Genomic DNA, 17345 nt, shown 5'->3' on the forward strand with positions numbered 1-17345 from the left:
TACTGTATATACTGTATATTTCATGCTTGATTGGTTGTTTTTAGAACACCCTTAGAAGTGGCCATTTCTCAATCCATAGCACCCCATGGCACTAGGAGGAAAGCTGGAAGACCATTATTTTTAAGATAGGTGAAAGTGCCAAGTCGATACCACCATCCATCAGACGTTTAGTAAAAAGCAACAGAAATATAAAGAGCAGCCATGTAAAATAAAGAACATTTCCTATTGAAGTACAGCAGAGCCATTATAAAATCTAGTGATAATTCAGACAGCTTTTACCATGGGGAAATCTTCCAGCTGCAGCAGGGTGGGATTGATGAGGAAAATAAATGCGAGATAATATGGCCCAAAGCATGTTCATAATAAATGCATCAGTCATTCTATCTAAATACAGTCTGGAGCATTCTCTGGAAGAAGGAATACACAAGATTGTGCCCTTGAAATGTCAGTAAGGAGGTGCTGCCAACAATTCCCGTCAAACATTTCCTTAGTAGTCAGAACACTGTATCATTTGCATGCACTGCTGAAACAATTGTCCTATAGGTTCATATTACAGTTCTTAATGTCCGTTGCTCTCAACCATCCGATTGGTCTCCGTCCGCATTCATTCTCATGTTAAAAAAAAAATTAAACATTTTGTACATGCCGGACTTTATCTTCTGTTACAAAAGTAAAGAAATATGACGGAAAAAAGCTTCAGCCATATTGTTTACATAGAGTCAATGAGACTGGACAGAGACGGAGGGAGCTGCATACTGTCCATGTTGTTTTCTTGTGCACTTATACATGCATATTAATGTGCATGTAGCTTTAGGTAGAATTGAGTGTTTGTTCTCTGATGCAACAAAAGGGTCCTAAATATCTCTTCAAGAACTCTTGCGTTCCGCCTTGGCACACATGTGGAGAATATGTTCAGTATACAGTATGTAAGGAGATGTTAAGAGACCCTTGACTAATATTGCTTTCTTTCACCATGTTTTGTTTAGAAGTTGTGCACCCCTCTAGTGTTTGCTGCCCCTGTGCCCCTGTTTGTGGACTATTTTCCTTGGTTCTAGCAGCATAGCCTTTAAGCACTGTAAGCTGCTAGATATGCCGCATAGGTTGGATTTATTAATCCACCATATCACACAGATGCTTAAATATTTTGGGAGGTGAGAAAATTGGAGGTCATGTCAACGCTTTGAACTCTTTGCCTTGGTCCTCATACCATTCCTGAAAAATTCTGGCAGTGTCTAAGAGCATTTTTTCAGCTTTTTCCCTTTTTGCCAGAGGAATTTTTCAATTTTCGTTTTCGACTCCCCGCGTTCCAAACCACATAACTTTTTATTTTTCAATTCACAGAGCTATATGGGGCTTAATCTTTGTGGGATAAACTGTTCTAGATAATGGTACTCCCCCCTGCTACCTCTTGTGTCACCCCCTCTACCTCATAGATTGTAAGCTCTTGTGAGCAGGGCCCTCAGTCCCATTGTGTGAAATGACTTTCTTTGTAATGTATCCTTCTGTCTGTATTTGAACCCTACAAATTGTACAGCGCTGCGAAATATGTTGGCGCTATATAAATAAAATGTATTATTATTTATTATTCTGTAAAATGTATTGGGAAGTTGGAAAAAATTCAGAATGAGGTAGAATTGGTGAAAAAGTCCATTTGTTCGAATTTCTTAGGGGCTGTATTTTATGTTTTAGTGTGATTTCGGAGCTAGTAAATTTTTATAGTTTTACTAACAAAAATCTAAAACTTTTGCAAAAGTTTTTTCTAAAATTTGCCATATTCTGAGACCTGTAGCCTTTTTATATTTCCATATACAGGGATACATAGGGTGTCTTTTCTGTGTGGCCATGTGCACTTTCTAGTTACACCATTTTAGGTAAAGTTTGTTGCTTTGATCACTTTTTGTTCAAATTTTTATCAGAGGTGAAAAAGCAAAAAACTGTGGTTTGACACTTTTGATTTTTTTCCCCGCTTTACATAATATTGTAACTTTTATATGTATTTAGGTAAAATTGAGGTGATTTTAGCAGCCGCTGAAATCCTGAGCGTCTGCCATATTTAAATACCTGACATCCGCCATGCTATTACAGATGTCAGAAAGGAGTTAAACAATTTGTGCTACGGTAGCTCTTTTGTAGGATTGGATTATTAGCCTTAACTGCACGCATCCATCAAACAGTCTTGGGCACCCATGGACCATTGGCAGTACACTGGATGTCTTCCCTTGAATAACATTTGATATTTCATGCACTGTATAAGGGGGCATTCGCACTGCCTTTGGATTCCATCGGAAGTGTCCATGGCTATTGTCCGTACAAAATTTTAGCAATGGGCACTAGCTGGTCCGTCTGAAACTTCCATTCATTTCAATGAATAGTGTGAACCCTACCTAATGGGAACCTATAATGAAACCTGATGTTTTTAAGATGCTCTTACCAAGTCAACCAGTGATCATAATTTAGCTCTTGTCAAAGTCTCTCAGATCCTTACACCTTTTCCTGCTTTCAACACATCATCTTCAAAAAGTGATAGTTCATTTGCTAACTAATATATCCCTCCCATTAACAAATGCCATTGTCTTGAAATAATGAATGTTCTTCACTTTGCTTGTTAGTGGCTTTAATGTTATGGTTAATTGGTGTATTCAGTGGCCATTGTAATAATATAAATGATACTACATATAAAAGAAATGTTGCATTTATACTCAATAAATAAAGGTATCTTGTAGTGAATGAGAATAATAACTTGTTGTTGTTTTTATGTTTGTTTCTTTCCTGTGCCCCTGGCTACAGTATGATAAGCAGATCCGGCTGATATATTTCACATTAGAGTACAATAAAAGGGATATTTCTAAAAGCAAATGTCTGACCTGATTTAGTGAGACTGGGACTGTTTATTCCCATATAAGTGGTTAAATGAAACTTTTCTGACTTACAATTAATCTTTTAACCAAAATATTAGATATATTATGCAATTTGTGGTGTTTATTTATTAATCATAGATTAGGATTTTTCCACAATAAGACAACAAAAATTAGATGTTTCATTACATTTTTATTACATTAACTAATCTATGTCTTTTCTTGCTGCAAGTATGACTTGTTTTTTTTTTTTTTTTTTTGTTTGAGATATAGTAGAATAAAGCATAAATGGGTTATACATGTTTATTAATGTAAACCTTTGGCTAATGTCTCATATTGACCGTCCTCTCCATATATATCAATCTATATTGGTATTATTGTGGGCTATATATGACTTTTTGATCATATTTTATTCCATATAGACAAGATGGCAAAAAATTGTTACTTCTGAGCTATTATATCATTTGTAATCACAGATAAGTATTATCTCTTCATTTATTAAATAATTATTATTATTTTATTATACTCTGATGTGATTATAGCCCTTCCTTGACCACCTTTCAGTTAACCTGTTTATAAGAAAAATCCATTTGCCTAACTTTTCGTGTCTCCAAATGTCAGCAAAACCTTTGACAGGCTGCAATTCACAAAATAATAATGGAAAATTGAAAAAAAAAAAAAAAAAAAGAAAATGCAAAAGGAAAATCCTAGTCTAAACCACAAACTCCTGATCTTGCTTCCAAACAGAAGGAAAATTTACAGCTCCTGGATTCCAATAAAATGCCAGACTTGACCATGATCATGTGTAGAGATGAGCGAACAGTAAAATATTCGATATTCGTTATTCGTTTCAAATAGCCGCTCAATATTCGACTATTCGATCGAATATCAAACCCCATTATAGTCTATGGGGAAAAATGCTTCGTTTCAGGGGATCCCACCATTTGACTCAGGAGGGTCACCAAGTCCACTATCACACCTCAGCAAATGATGACAACACCTCTGGAATGCAACTGGGACAGCAGGGGAAGCATGTCTGGGGGCATCTAACAAGCCCAAGTCACAGTTTTACCCCACCATCACAGCCTATCAACTACACACTTTCCACACTCAAAAAAAAACCTCTATCAAAGTGGGAAAATACCTGGAAACCTTCTTTCTTCCCCAAATGGATGGACAGAAACCCAAATTTAAGCTAAAGAAACATTAACAAGCACCCCTTTAAATCACGTTGCCCATGACATCCACAGATGGAATAGGCAATGGGAAATCCAAAAGTCCCCACCCTTAACTGTCATTGTGGATGTGTGTGATGTGGTAAGACCTTCCAAAATTAACTTTTCTGGCCCATAATGTGAGCCCTTCCAAATTAAGTTAGAGGCCCTAAAGCTGAGCTACCAGCAGAGATTGAGGAAATGGAGAGTGACCCTTATAGTTGGGGGTAGAGAAGTCATGTCAAGTAACACACTGGCACACATGGCTGACTTCATGTTGGGTTGCTTTTCAAGAGACAAAGGCATAGTTCACATCATGGAGAGCAAAAAATACAAAAAAATTGGATTGAGCTGATATAGCATAACTGAATTGCTGTGTATCACACTTTGGGGGATAGACCCTTAAAAATTGGATTGATCATACATGACCTGACTGAATGAACGGCTGTCTCCCACTTAGCTTCGGGGGGTAGACCCTTAAAAATTGGATTCAGCTGATATAGCCTGATTGAATTGCTGTGTCTCCCACTTAGCTTTGGGGGGGTAGACCCTTAAAAATTGGATTCAGCGTACATAGTCTGAATGAATTTCTGAGTCTCCCAGGTAAGTTTTGGGGTTACACACCGTGAAAAACTGGATTGAGCATACATAGCCTGACTGAATTTCTGTCTCTCCCACCTAGATTTTGGGGGTACACACCATGAAAAAATAGATTGAGCGTACTTAGCCTGACTGAATTTTGGTGTCTTCCACCTAGGTTTTGGGGGTACACACCGTGAAACACTGGATTGAACGTACATAGCCTGACAGAATTTCAGTGTCTCCCAGCTAGGTTTTGGGGGTACATACCCTGGATATCTGGATTGAGCGTACATAGCCGGACTGAATTTCGGTGTCTCCCACCTAGGTTTTGGGGGTACACACCCTGGATATCTGGATTGAGCGTACATAGCCGGACCTAATTGCTCTGTATCCCTGTTTTGGGGTTACACACTGCCTGAAAAGCTGGTTTGCATGTATATATAGCAAGAAGTAACTGCTGTGGATTCCTGCTATTTTTTTTTTTTTGGGGGGGGACACCCCTAATAAAAGCTGTTTTTCACGTATATTGCAAGAAGTAACTGCTGTGGATTCCTGCTATTTTGTGGGGGACACCCCTAATAAAAGCTGGTTTGCACGTATATAGCAGGAGGTAACTGCTCTGTATTCCTGCAAATTTGTGGGGGGGGGACACCCCAAAGAAAAGCCGGTTTGCACGTATATAGCAAGAAGTAACTGCTGTGGATTCCTGCTATTTTGTGGGGGACACCCTTAATAAAAGCTGGTGTGCACGTATATAGCAACAAGTAACTGTTCTGTATCCCTGTTTTTTACCGTCCGTGGAAAGCTGGACTCCTGTCCCTGCAGTGTATAGCTCTGAGAAGAGCTGTTGTTGTTCTTTGGTTTTTCCCTGCCTATCTGAAGCTAATGCCTATCTAGCACTCAGCAAATGTGTTTCTCTCCCTATCTCTGACCGCAAATCTGGCGAATATGGCAGCGGCCGTTCTTATAAATGGGAGGTCACATGTTTTCGGCATCCAATAGGTTTTTTCAAGTTTTTTTCACTGCCTCCGTTGTCGTAGTTCCTGTCCCACCTCCCACCTATTGGTGCAAAAAACATGCCAGAGAAGGTGGGAGGGGATACGAATTTTTACTGCGTATGCCACGTGGTATTTGATTGGGAACGAATATCTCGAATGGCCTGATATTCATTTGAATATCTATTCGATCAAACGGTGTTCGCTCATCTCTAATCATGTGTCATTGTGAAAAGAAACCATCTTTTAAAGTGGTTGTGGAGTTTAAAATCAATTACCTGATCCAGCAGATGATGATAATGGACCCACGGTTTACAGACTCACTGAAATGGAGTCAAAACCACAATCAAATCCAGACAGTCATATTTAAAACCAAATAAGAAACAGAAGATTAATCCTTCTCCTGGCCACATTTTTCATTTTATGGAGTCCACGTCTTCAGGCTTCCTCTTGGTGACTACAATCTGTGACTGAAGAAAGTTGCGTTGTTATAATTTAAAAGTTACTCATTGTTTAGGATTGCTTTCTTTGATGAGAAATAAGATATTGCGATTCCTAACAGGAGCACTGTACAGTAAGCACCTGGTAAAAGCCCAAAGACATCTAAGGGCTCATTCACATCAGCGTTGTGAACTCCGTTCTGCAGGTTTCCGTTTCCTGCCTAAAACAGAGGCAGGAGACAGAAACCTGCAGGAGTCTCTCTCATCCATTCATTTGAATGGGTGAGAGAGATGTCCGGCCGTGAGCGGCAGTGAGTGTTTTATGCTCTCCGCCGCGAAACCGGGTTTTATAATCCGGACACAGAGTCGGACATGCAGTACTCTGTGTCTGGATAAAAAAATCCGGTTTCGCGGCGGAGAGCATAAAACGCTCACCGCCGCTCACAGCCGGACCCGGTCTGTGGTTTCCGTCTTCTGGCATGCAGAAGACGGAAACCACAGGACGGAAAGAAGAACGCAGGTGTGAACCTAGCGTCACTATTAACATCTAGTCCTCATTTACTAATGCAATGTCATAAGTCCATGCTCCATTTGTTTGTATGATACACTTTCTTTGCATCGAGCGAGGTCCAAAGCAATGTTAACATGCATTAGTTCTGATTAAACCATTCATTTGCTTTAACCAAGCTGTCAGGAAACATTAAAAGAATTGATCAACTCTTTGCAAACGCATTAGTTTAACACAAGCAGCATTTACCTGGTATTTAAACAGTATTTCTTTAAGATGCTTTTACATATAAAAACTTTCTCTTAAGGACCTCTTAGTCTGGCTACACTATTTACAGAACCAGTAATGAACTTCATCACTTTAAGGATGGAAGGAAAAGGAGCCTATGTTTAATTTGTATTAAATATTTACTATTAATTACAATTCTTACATAAAAATATCAAAGTATACAAATGTGCTATGAGAATATACTAGGCTATACTCTGTAAAAGCAAAATTATTAATTTACTTACAAACCTTTGAAAGAAATGTAATTCAGAAAGTGAATTGAAATTGTTTCCCCCAGGGTCGTAATAAAAGTACATGCAGTGGAACTAGTTATTTCGATCTTCACAATGATTGCCATGGAGACCTGTGCATTAATGCCAAAAATATGTCCTCAAGCCTGTGCTTAAATCCCACATTTTATACTTTGTTAACATTGGATGTCTAGTTTAACATGCGTTTATTAGCTTAGCCATACACAAATGAAAGATAACCCTGCGATAACTGACCAAAGGAATTTACAAATGTACAGTCCGAACCTTCCATGTACAGGAAATTTACTAACGCTATCCCTACACGGTCAGGTTCACTTTTCCCCAAAATATGCAGCATTAAACAAAAACATAATTATATTCTGGATACCTGAGAAGTGAATACTGTTGGCTAGTGTTAAAATCCAGATCAAGAAGACAGGGAGTGGTCTTGCTTTTCCCTTGTACAGGTGAGAAAATCAGGTATTATCTAATTGTGCACAGGAAATGTTCTCAGCATTGTGGGAGAGTAGGCTCAGTAGTAGCAGCAGCAGACCCAGACAGTCAGAGACAGACACAAAAAGTCAACTGCAAACAGGTTTTACCCTGTAGGTTTATTTTTCCAAAAATGGTAGAACAAAATAAGCCTCAACAGTCAGGAAAAACGATAATCCTGCTCGTCTGAGGTACTAACTAAACAAAGAAGCCCTAACTGTACGTGCGGCTTGCTTCAGCCACACAGTCAACACACAGGGCAAATACAAATGCAACATTTTACACTGGCCTTTCACCAGTTGTCAATGTTAACACAGAACTGGGCTACTCCTCTCTCCCCAGGAACTGCCCAGGTCTGAGGTCTTGACGACCTTTTATAGGTCTTTTAATGAGGCCCAGCTCCCACCTGTGCTTGAAGACTCCCTCCTGCTGTAGGACAAGAAATGGTTAACAGAAAGACCTTCTCACAGCTGAGATTTTGTTACAGATCTGTGTTGTGACCTCACACAACATACATAAGTGAGGAATCTGGGGGAGATATAGCGACCTTCTAGGACTTTACTTGTCACCTTCTCACAGCATGTAACATACATCATGTTAAACTGAGAAATGAGAAAACCAATCTTTTCAGTGCTGCATATAACCTGGCTCCATGTGTCCCTAGTAGGGTTGAGCGATTGGGAATGAAAAAGATCGGATTCCGATCAGCGATCGAGTAAATTTCACAATCGCAATCAGAATTCTGATCCCGATCTTTTTAGGCGGGATCAAGGTTGGAGGTTATTTCCCACAATGCTTTGCTACTGGCCACTAACCTGGGAGGCGGGGGCAGTGAAGTGAGAAGAGGACAGCGGGGACTGGATCAGCGATCTGTGTAGGTATGTGGACACCAGGGGGGACTAAGTAGCCAAAGGATTTTCTTTTTTATCACTACACAGCGTGGATTCTAACAAAGCGTTCAATTTTTAGACTCCATGCTGTGTAGTGAATAGGATCGTTTTTAAAATCCGATCTCCGATTATTAAAAAAAATCCCATTGACTTGCATTTGGATCGGAATTGGGATTGGGATCGGGTTCGAATGGAAAATGATCGGAAATCAGATTTTAAAAACGATCCTGAAATCTCAAGATCGGCTCAACCCCCAGTCCCTACGCATCTTCTCACACAACTAGCATTTGCTCTTGCACACATTATCTCCCACTTTCTGATCTAAACCGATCTGTTTCCAGGCTTTATAGAATCTTTAGACTGGGTTCACATCTGTTGCAGACTCAGTCACAGAAACTGTTGAAAATTGGCACTGAAGACTTTTCTCTTTGCCACTTTCAGTTTTGAAACATTGGACACCTGAAGCTCACCTGGCGGACTCCATTATAGTCAATGAGCTCAGCCAAAGACTAGAAAATTAAGTGGGATGTTAGGTCGGTCTTGTAATTTGTTTTTTTTTTTTGCACCAATATGTACCGGCCATGCAAAAATTCAGTATAGGTTCTTATACATTACATTATTATACAATGAACATCTTTTATTTGCCCCTTTAAACAGTATTCTTTTTATATTTTATTGATGTATTGTCGCGGTATTTCAAAGCTCTGAGGTCAAAGTCCCATCAATAACTATTAGAATTTCAAAAACCTCTTTCTAATAACTAAACCACGTTAAAATAAAAACTTCAATCCAAATATAAAAAAACATCTTCTTGTTCTAATGTCTGTTGAAATATCTTTAAGTATGTTGGAGGTCAGTTAAAATAATTCTAAAAAGGCTGCTTGGCAGTGTCTGAGAATTATTATACATTATGCCTCTTAAAGTAGATGAGTGCTTGGAAATTCAATTTTGAAGACTGCAGTAATCTTGTCTTTGACTGCATTAAAATTTAGCACTTCTTCATAATCTTGCTTGACATTAATATTCATAAAATGGCAATAAGTTCATGGGCTGTCATTGTACTTTGCATTTCTGCCAAATTTGTCGACTCTCCATGTGCTCACAGAGATCTCCCTTAGAACCAGCGCTGAATGAAGATCAGTGCAATGGGATGATACATATTGATTTCCAATTCCATTCCAAAAACGTCTCTATCTTTGCCTTGAAGTCATGCAATTTGCCTTGCTTTTTACTTTAAACTAGAGACCTCAGATCACACTGTCAAGTTAATCCTGTGGGAAATGTTCAATTAGAAATGAAATGGAAAGAATTACTGTAAATCAGCATGTAGTTAGTAATACTGGAAATGCTATAAAATTCTCCAACTCTCATGTGAGTGAATAGAACCTAATTTATTCCTTCCATCTCCTGGGACAAGCAGTAGACTCTTAGACAATCAAATACTGCAGATTCCTTTGTGTGCTGATATTTTTACAAGTGAAAAATTAGAGGAAATGATCAGAGCAAACAATACAGTGAAATGACAATGCTAGAAGAAATATGGAGCACAAGTGACATTCTTTATTGACTACTTGGACTGATTTTAACAGAATTCTTAAACATAATGTTCTTTTATAATTTTAGATGCCCTCACAACTTGAACTCTTATAATCTAGTGTAAATTGGTCGGTGCTTGTGTAGTAGTGCAAAGTGCTGGTAACTGTACAGACGTCCAAATATTGGTTCCTCAATCACAGCCATAAGGTTATACAGTGTTGGCCAAAAGTATTGGCACCCCTGCAATTCTGTCAGATAATACTCATTATCTTCCAGAAAATGATTGGAAGCACGAACTCTTTGGTATTTATTAGAGATGAGCGAGTAGTACTCGATCGAGTAGGTGTTCGATCCAATACTACGGTATTCGAAATACTCGTACTCGATCGAATACTACTAGCTGTTCGAAGTTAAGATTCAATGCAGAACCAGCGTTGATTGGCAGAATGTTATACATTGCCAATCAACGCTGGTTCTTCTCTTACCTTTAGAAGTCTTCTCCCTGCGCAGCGTCCCCGTGTCCTCTTCCAGCTCTGCATTCACTCTGCTTCACTCTGCAGTCAGCTCTGCCTAGGCTCGATGCTTAGCAGAGTGAATTCAAGGCCAGGAGAGGACGCGGGGATGCTGCGCAGGGAGAAGAATCCAGCCCGACCCTCACTCATGGACTTGGTAAGTAGAATTTGATCGAATGTTGTGTACCCCTGAAACGAGCCTTTCCCCCCATAGACTTCCCCCCTCGAGTTGAGGTCACCTGATTTCAGCAGCCAAAGGCTTTTTCCTATTTTTTTTTCAATGCCTATATTGTCGTAGTTTCTGTCCCACCTCCCCTGCACAGTTGTTGGTGCAAAAAAAAGTACCAGGGAAGGTGGGAGGGGAAACAAATTTTTACTGCGTTTGCTGTGTGGTATTCGATTGGAATCGAATATCTCAAACAGCCTGATATTCGATCGAATAGCGATTCGATCGAACGCTGTTCGCACATCTCTATTGATTATCCATATACGGTTAGGTCCATATATTTGGACACTGACACAATTTTTTTTTACCTGTTCACTGAAATATATTTAAGTTATAGTTATATAACAGACAGACATAAAGTCTAGACTTTCAGCTTTCATTTGAGGATATCCACATTAAAATTGGATGAAGGGTTTAGGAGTTTCAGCTCCTTACTATGTGCCACCCTGTTTGCAAAGGGACCAAAAAGTAATCAGACAGGTGGCGCAATGGATCAGTGGTTAGCACTGTAGTCTTGCAGTGCTGGAGTCCTCGGTTTGAATCCAGCCAAGGACAACATCTGCAAGGAGTTTGCATGTTCTCTCTGTGTTTGCATGGGTGTCCTTTTGGTACCCCCACACTACAAAGACATACTGATAGGGATGGGGAGAATATTTGGACCATTGACTCAAATGCTCTTTCATGGGCAGGTTTTGGCAATTTGTTTCTTATGTCATTCTCAAATAAGCAGATAAAAGGCATGAAGTTAATTTGAGGTGCAGTGCTTGCATTTTGAAGAATTTGCTGTGATGAAAACATGCAGTCAAAGGTGAAACAAGCCAAACTTAAGCTGCAAAATCAGAAAAAATCCCATACGAGAAATTGCTACAACAGTGGTGGATGATCGTAGAATAATTTCCATGGTGAAGAGAAACCCCTTTACAACAGCAACCAAGTGAACAACACTCTCGAGGATGTAGGTGTATCAATATCCAAATCTACCATAAAGAGAAGACTCATGAAAGTAAATATAGAGGGTTCACCGAATGATGTGAGGCACTCATAAGCCTCAAGAAGATTAAACTTTACTAAAAAAAAAAAATATCTAAAAAAGACAGCACAGTTCTGGAAGAATATTCTTTGGACAGATGAAACCAAGATCAACCTCTATCCAATAATGGAAAGAAAAAAGTATGGCAAAGGTGCAGTACAGCTCATGTTCCAAAGCACACCACGTCAATCTGTAAAACATGGCGGAGGCAGTGTGATGGCTTGGGCTTGCATGTCTGACAGTGGCACTGGGTCACTAGTATTAATTGATGATGTGACAGAAGACAGAAGCAGCCGGATGAATTCTGAGGTCTTCAGAGACATACTGTGTGCTACAATTTAGCCAAATGCAGCCAAACTGATTGGTTGGTGTTTCATAATACAGATGGACAATGACCAAAACATAAAGCCAAAGCAACCCAGGAGTTTATTAAAGTAAAAAAGTGGAATATTCTTCAATGGCGAAGTCAGTCACCTGGTCTCAACCCAATTGAGCAGCATTTCACTTGTTAAAGACTAAACTTCAGACAGAAAGGTCCATTGCAGTAAAGGCCTGGCAGAGCATTAAAAAAGATGAAACACAGCAGCGTCTGGTGATGTCCATGAGGTCAATACTCTGGGCACTCGTCGGCTCCAGAGCAGCTGCTGACTCCTCGCTGCCAGTGCGTGGACCGATGCAACATGCCCCGAGGCCCAGTACTGGTATGCGGACCGGTGGTTGGGAACAACTGCTGTATACTGTATATGATTTATATACAGTACTGGTCAAAAGTTTTCGACATGTGTGGAAAAAATGCTGCAAAGTAAGAATGTATTAATTGCATGTCATGTCAATGAACAAAACAGAAATCTAAATCACATAAACACCTAATCTAAGCTATATCCACAAAACAGTGAATAATGGCCGTGTGATGTTCATTTTTTTAATGGACATCAAGTGGCAGCATTAAATTCAATGTCTGTGAATGAGGGCTATTCACATGACCAGTATTTTGACATCCCATTGTAATAGACCGTCAAAATAAATATAGAACATCCCCCTACCTAAAACTCCTGTACAGTGCTAAACATTCTAAAAATATTCATTTGCAAAAATCCAATAACTTTAACATAACTGCTGTAAAATATGTTGGCACTATATAAATGAAAAATACTAATATTATAACTGTATATTTCAATGTGTATTTAACCAAGGACAAATTAAGATTTTGAAAAAGACTTGTTTCTAGGCATATTGGTGACCATGATGAAAATGGGAAAACTGCCAGATGCCTCTGGATTTATTTACTTTTCTAACCTTCTCCATATTTTATATAGTATGATTTAAAGGTTAGTTATAGCTGCAAATGCCTTGTAAGGGGAGATTAAACCTGATATAGACTGTCAGCGCTACTCTCCACCTCAAGTAATCTTAGAATGTTGCTATGGTTTAGGGTTAGACTTGTTTTTGTGTTATTCTCTGTTATTAACATAAGTTGTTGTGTCTCAGCACTAATACTTTCATATACAAGATTAGAGGTATACTACCCCACAGCTCTCCTCCCCAAAGGTTAGGGCTTAGTTGGAATTTCTACCTTTATTCACCTGGGAGCTCTAACATTTTCTTGTCCCTTTCCCCCCAAAAAATGAAAAAAGTGATACTTATGATACAGATACAAATGCAGCAACTTTTTAACTTTACATATCTAATGCATCCAGATTTTTTAATTCCTTATTAGAGATGAGCGAACAGTGTTCTATCGAACTCATGTTCGATCGGATATTAGGCTGTTCGGCATGTTCGAATCGAATCGAACACCGCGTGGTAAAGTGCGCCATTACTCGATTCCCCTCCCACCTTCCCTGGCGCCTTTTTTGCTCCAATAACAGCGCAGGGTAGGTGGGACAGGAACTACGACACCGGTGACGTTGAGAAAAGTAGGCAAAACCCATTGGCTGCCGAAAACATGTGACCTCTAATTTAAAAGAACAGCGCCGCCCAGGTTCGCGTCATTCTGAGCTTGCAATTCACCGAGGACGGAGGTTTCCGTCCAGCTAGCTAGGGGTTAGATTCTGGGTAGGCAGGGACAGGCTAGGATAGGAAGGAGAAGACAACCAACAGCTCTTATAAGAGCTAAATTCCAGGGAGAAGCTTGTCAGTGTAAAGTGGCACTGACGGGCTCAATCGCCGCAACCCAGCTTTCCCAGGATCCTGAATGGAATACACTGTCAGTGTATTCCCGTATAACCGATATATACCCCGATACCCGTTCCAACGGTGTGCCCCCCCACCTTCACCCCAGAAATACCCTGCAAGTCCCCTAGCAATAGAATTGGGGCTATATACACCCACAATTTTTACTACTGGTATACAGTGCCATTGTCTGACTGGGAATTCAAAGAATATATTGGGGTTACGTGCACCCACAATTTTTACTACTGGTATACAGTGCCATTGTCTGACTGGGAATTCAAAGAATATATTGGGGTTATAAATACCCTCATTTCTTGCTACTGCCATATAGTGCCAGTTTCTGACTGGTAATTCAAAGAATATATTGGGGTTACGTGCACCCACAATTTTTACTACTGGTATACAGTGCCATTGTCTGACTGGGAATTCAAAGAATATATTGGGGTTATAAATACCCTCATTTCTTGCTACTGCCATATAGTGCCAGTTTCTGACTGGTAATTCAAAGAATATATTGTGGTTACGTGCACCCACAATTTTTACTACTGGTATACAGTGCCATTGTCTGACTGGGAATTCAAAGAATATATTGGGAATACAAATACCCTCATTTCTTGCTACTGCCATATAGTGCCAGTGTCTGACTGGTAATTCAAAGAATATATTGGGGTTACGTGCACCCACAATTTTTACTACTGGTATACAGTGCCATTGTCTGACTGGGAATTCAAAGAATATATTGGGAATACAAATACCCTCATTTCTTGCTACTGCCATATAGTGCCAGTGTCTGACTGGTAATTCAAAGAATATATTGGGGTTACGTGCACCCACAATTTTTACTACTGGTATACAGTGCCATTGTCTGACTGGGAATTCAAAGAATATATTGGGAATACAAATACCCTCATTTCTTGCTACTGCCATATAGTGCCAGTGTCTGACTGGGAATTCAAAGAATATATTGGGGTTACGTGCACCCACAATTTTTACTACTGGTATACAGTGCCATTGTCTGACTGGGAATTCAAAGAATATATTGGGAATACAAATACCCTCATTTCTTGCTACTGCCATATAGTGCCAGTGTCTGACTGGGAATTCAAAGAATATATTGGGGTTACGTGCACCCACAATTTTTACTACTGGTATACAGTGCCATTGTCTGACTGGGAATTCAAAGAATATATTGGGGTTATAAATACCCTCATTTCTTGCTACTGCCATATAGTGCCAGTTTCTGACTGGTAATTCAAAGAATATATTGTGGTTACGTGCACCCACAATTTTTACTACTGGTATACAGTGCCATTGTCTGACTGGGAATTCAAAGAATATATTGGGAATACAAATACCCTCATTTCTTGCTACTGCCATATAGTGCCAGTTTCTGACTGGTAATTCAAAGAATATATTGGGGTTACGTGCACCCACAATTTTTACTACTGGTATACAGTGCCATTGTCTGACTGGGAATTCAAAGAATATATTGGGAATACAAATACCCTCATTTCTTGCTACTGACATATAGTGCCAGTGTCTGACTGGGAATTCAAAGAATATATTGGGGTTACGTGCACCCACAATTTTTACTACTGGTATACAGTGCCATTGTCTGACTGGGAATTCAAAGAATATATTGGGAATACAAATACCCTCATTTCTTGCTACTGCCATATAGTGCCAGTGTCTGACTGGGAATTCAAAGAATATATTGGGGTTACGTGCACCCACAATTTTTACTACTGGTATACAGTGCCATTGTCTGACTGGGAATTCAAAGAATATATTGGGAATACAAATACCCTCATTTCTTGCTACTGCCATATAGTGCCAGTTTCTGACTGGTAATTCAAAGAATATATTGGGGTTACGTGCACCCACAATTTTTACTACTGGTATACAGTGCCATTGTCTGACTGGGAATTCAAAGAATATATTGGGAATACAAATACCCTCATTTCTTGCTACTGCCATATAGTGCCAGTGTCTGACTGGGAATTCAAAGAATATATTGGGGTTACGTGCACCCACAATTTTTACTACTGGTATACAGTGCCATTGTCTGACTGGGAATTCAAAGAATATATTGGGAATACAAATACCCTCATTTCTTGCTACTGCCATATAGTGCCAGTGTCTGACTGGGAATTCAAAGAATATATTGGGGTTACGTGCACCCACAATTTTTACTACTGGTATACAGTGCCATTGTCTGACTGGGAATTCAAAGAATATATTGGGGTTATAAATACCCTCATTTCTTGCTACTGCCATATAGTGCCAGTTTCTGACTGGTAATTCAAAGAATATATTGTGGTTACGTGCACCCACAATTTTTACTACTGGTATACAGTGCCATTGTCTGACTGGGAATTCAAAGAATATATTGGGAATACAAATACCCTCATTTCTTGCTACTGCCATATAGTGCCAGTGTCTGACTGGGAATTCAAAGAATATATTGGGGTTACGTGCACCCACAATTTTTACTACTGGTATACAGTGCCATTGTCTGACTGGGAATTCAAAGAATATATTGGGAATACAAATACCCTCATTTCTTGCTACTGCCATATAGTGCCAGTGTCTGACTGGGAATTCAAAGAATATATTGGGGTTACGTGCACCCACAATTTTTACTACTGGTATACAGTGCCATTGTCTGACTGGGAATTCAAAGAATATATTGGGAATACAAATACCCTCATTTCTTGCTACTGCCATATAGTGCCAGTTTCTGACTGGTAATTCAAAGAATATATTGGGGTTACGTGCACCCACAATTTTTACTACTGGTATACAGTGCCATTGTCTGACTGGGAATTCAAAGAATATATTGGGAATACAAATACCCTCATTTCTTGCTACTGCCATATAGTGCCAGTGTCTGACTGGGAATTCAAAGAATATATTGGGGTTACGTGCACCCACAATTTTTACTACTGGTATACAGTGCCATTGTCTGACTGGGAATTCAAAGAATATATTGGGAATACAAATACCCTCATTTCTTGCTACTGCCATATAGTGCCAGTGTCTGACTGGGAATTCAAAGAATATATTGGGGTTACGTGCACCCACAATTTTTACTACTGGTATACAGTGCCATTGTCTGACTGGGAATTCAAAGAATATATTGGGAATACAAATACCCTCATTTCTTGCTACTGCCATATAGTGCCAGTGTCTGACTGGGAATTCAAAGAATATATTGGGGTTACGTGCACCCACAATTTTTACTACTGGTATACAGTGCCATTGTCTGACTGGGAATTCAAAGAATATATTGGGAATACAAATACCCTCATTTCTTGCTACTGCCATATAGTGCCAGTTTCTGACTGGTAATTCAAAGAATATATTGGGGTTACG

This window comes from Leptodactylus fuscus, chromosome 2 (assembly GCF_031893055.1).
Source record: "Leptodactylus fuscus isolate aLepFus1 chromosome 2, aLepFus1.hap2, whole genome shotgun sequence".
NCBI lineage: Eukaryota > Metazoa > Chordata > Amphibia > Anura > Leptodactylidae > Leptodactylus > Leptodactylus fuscus.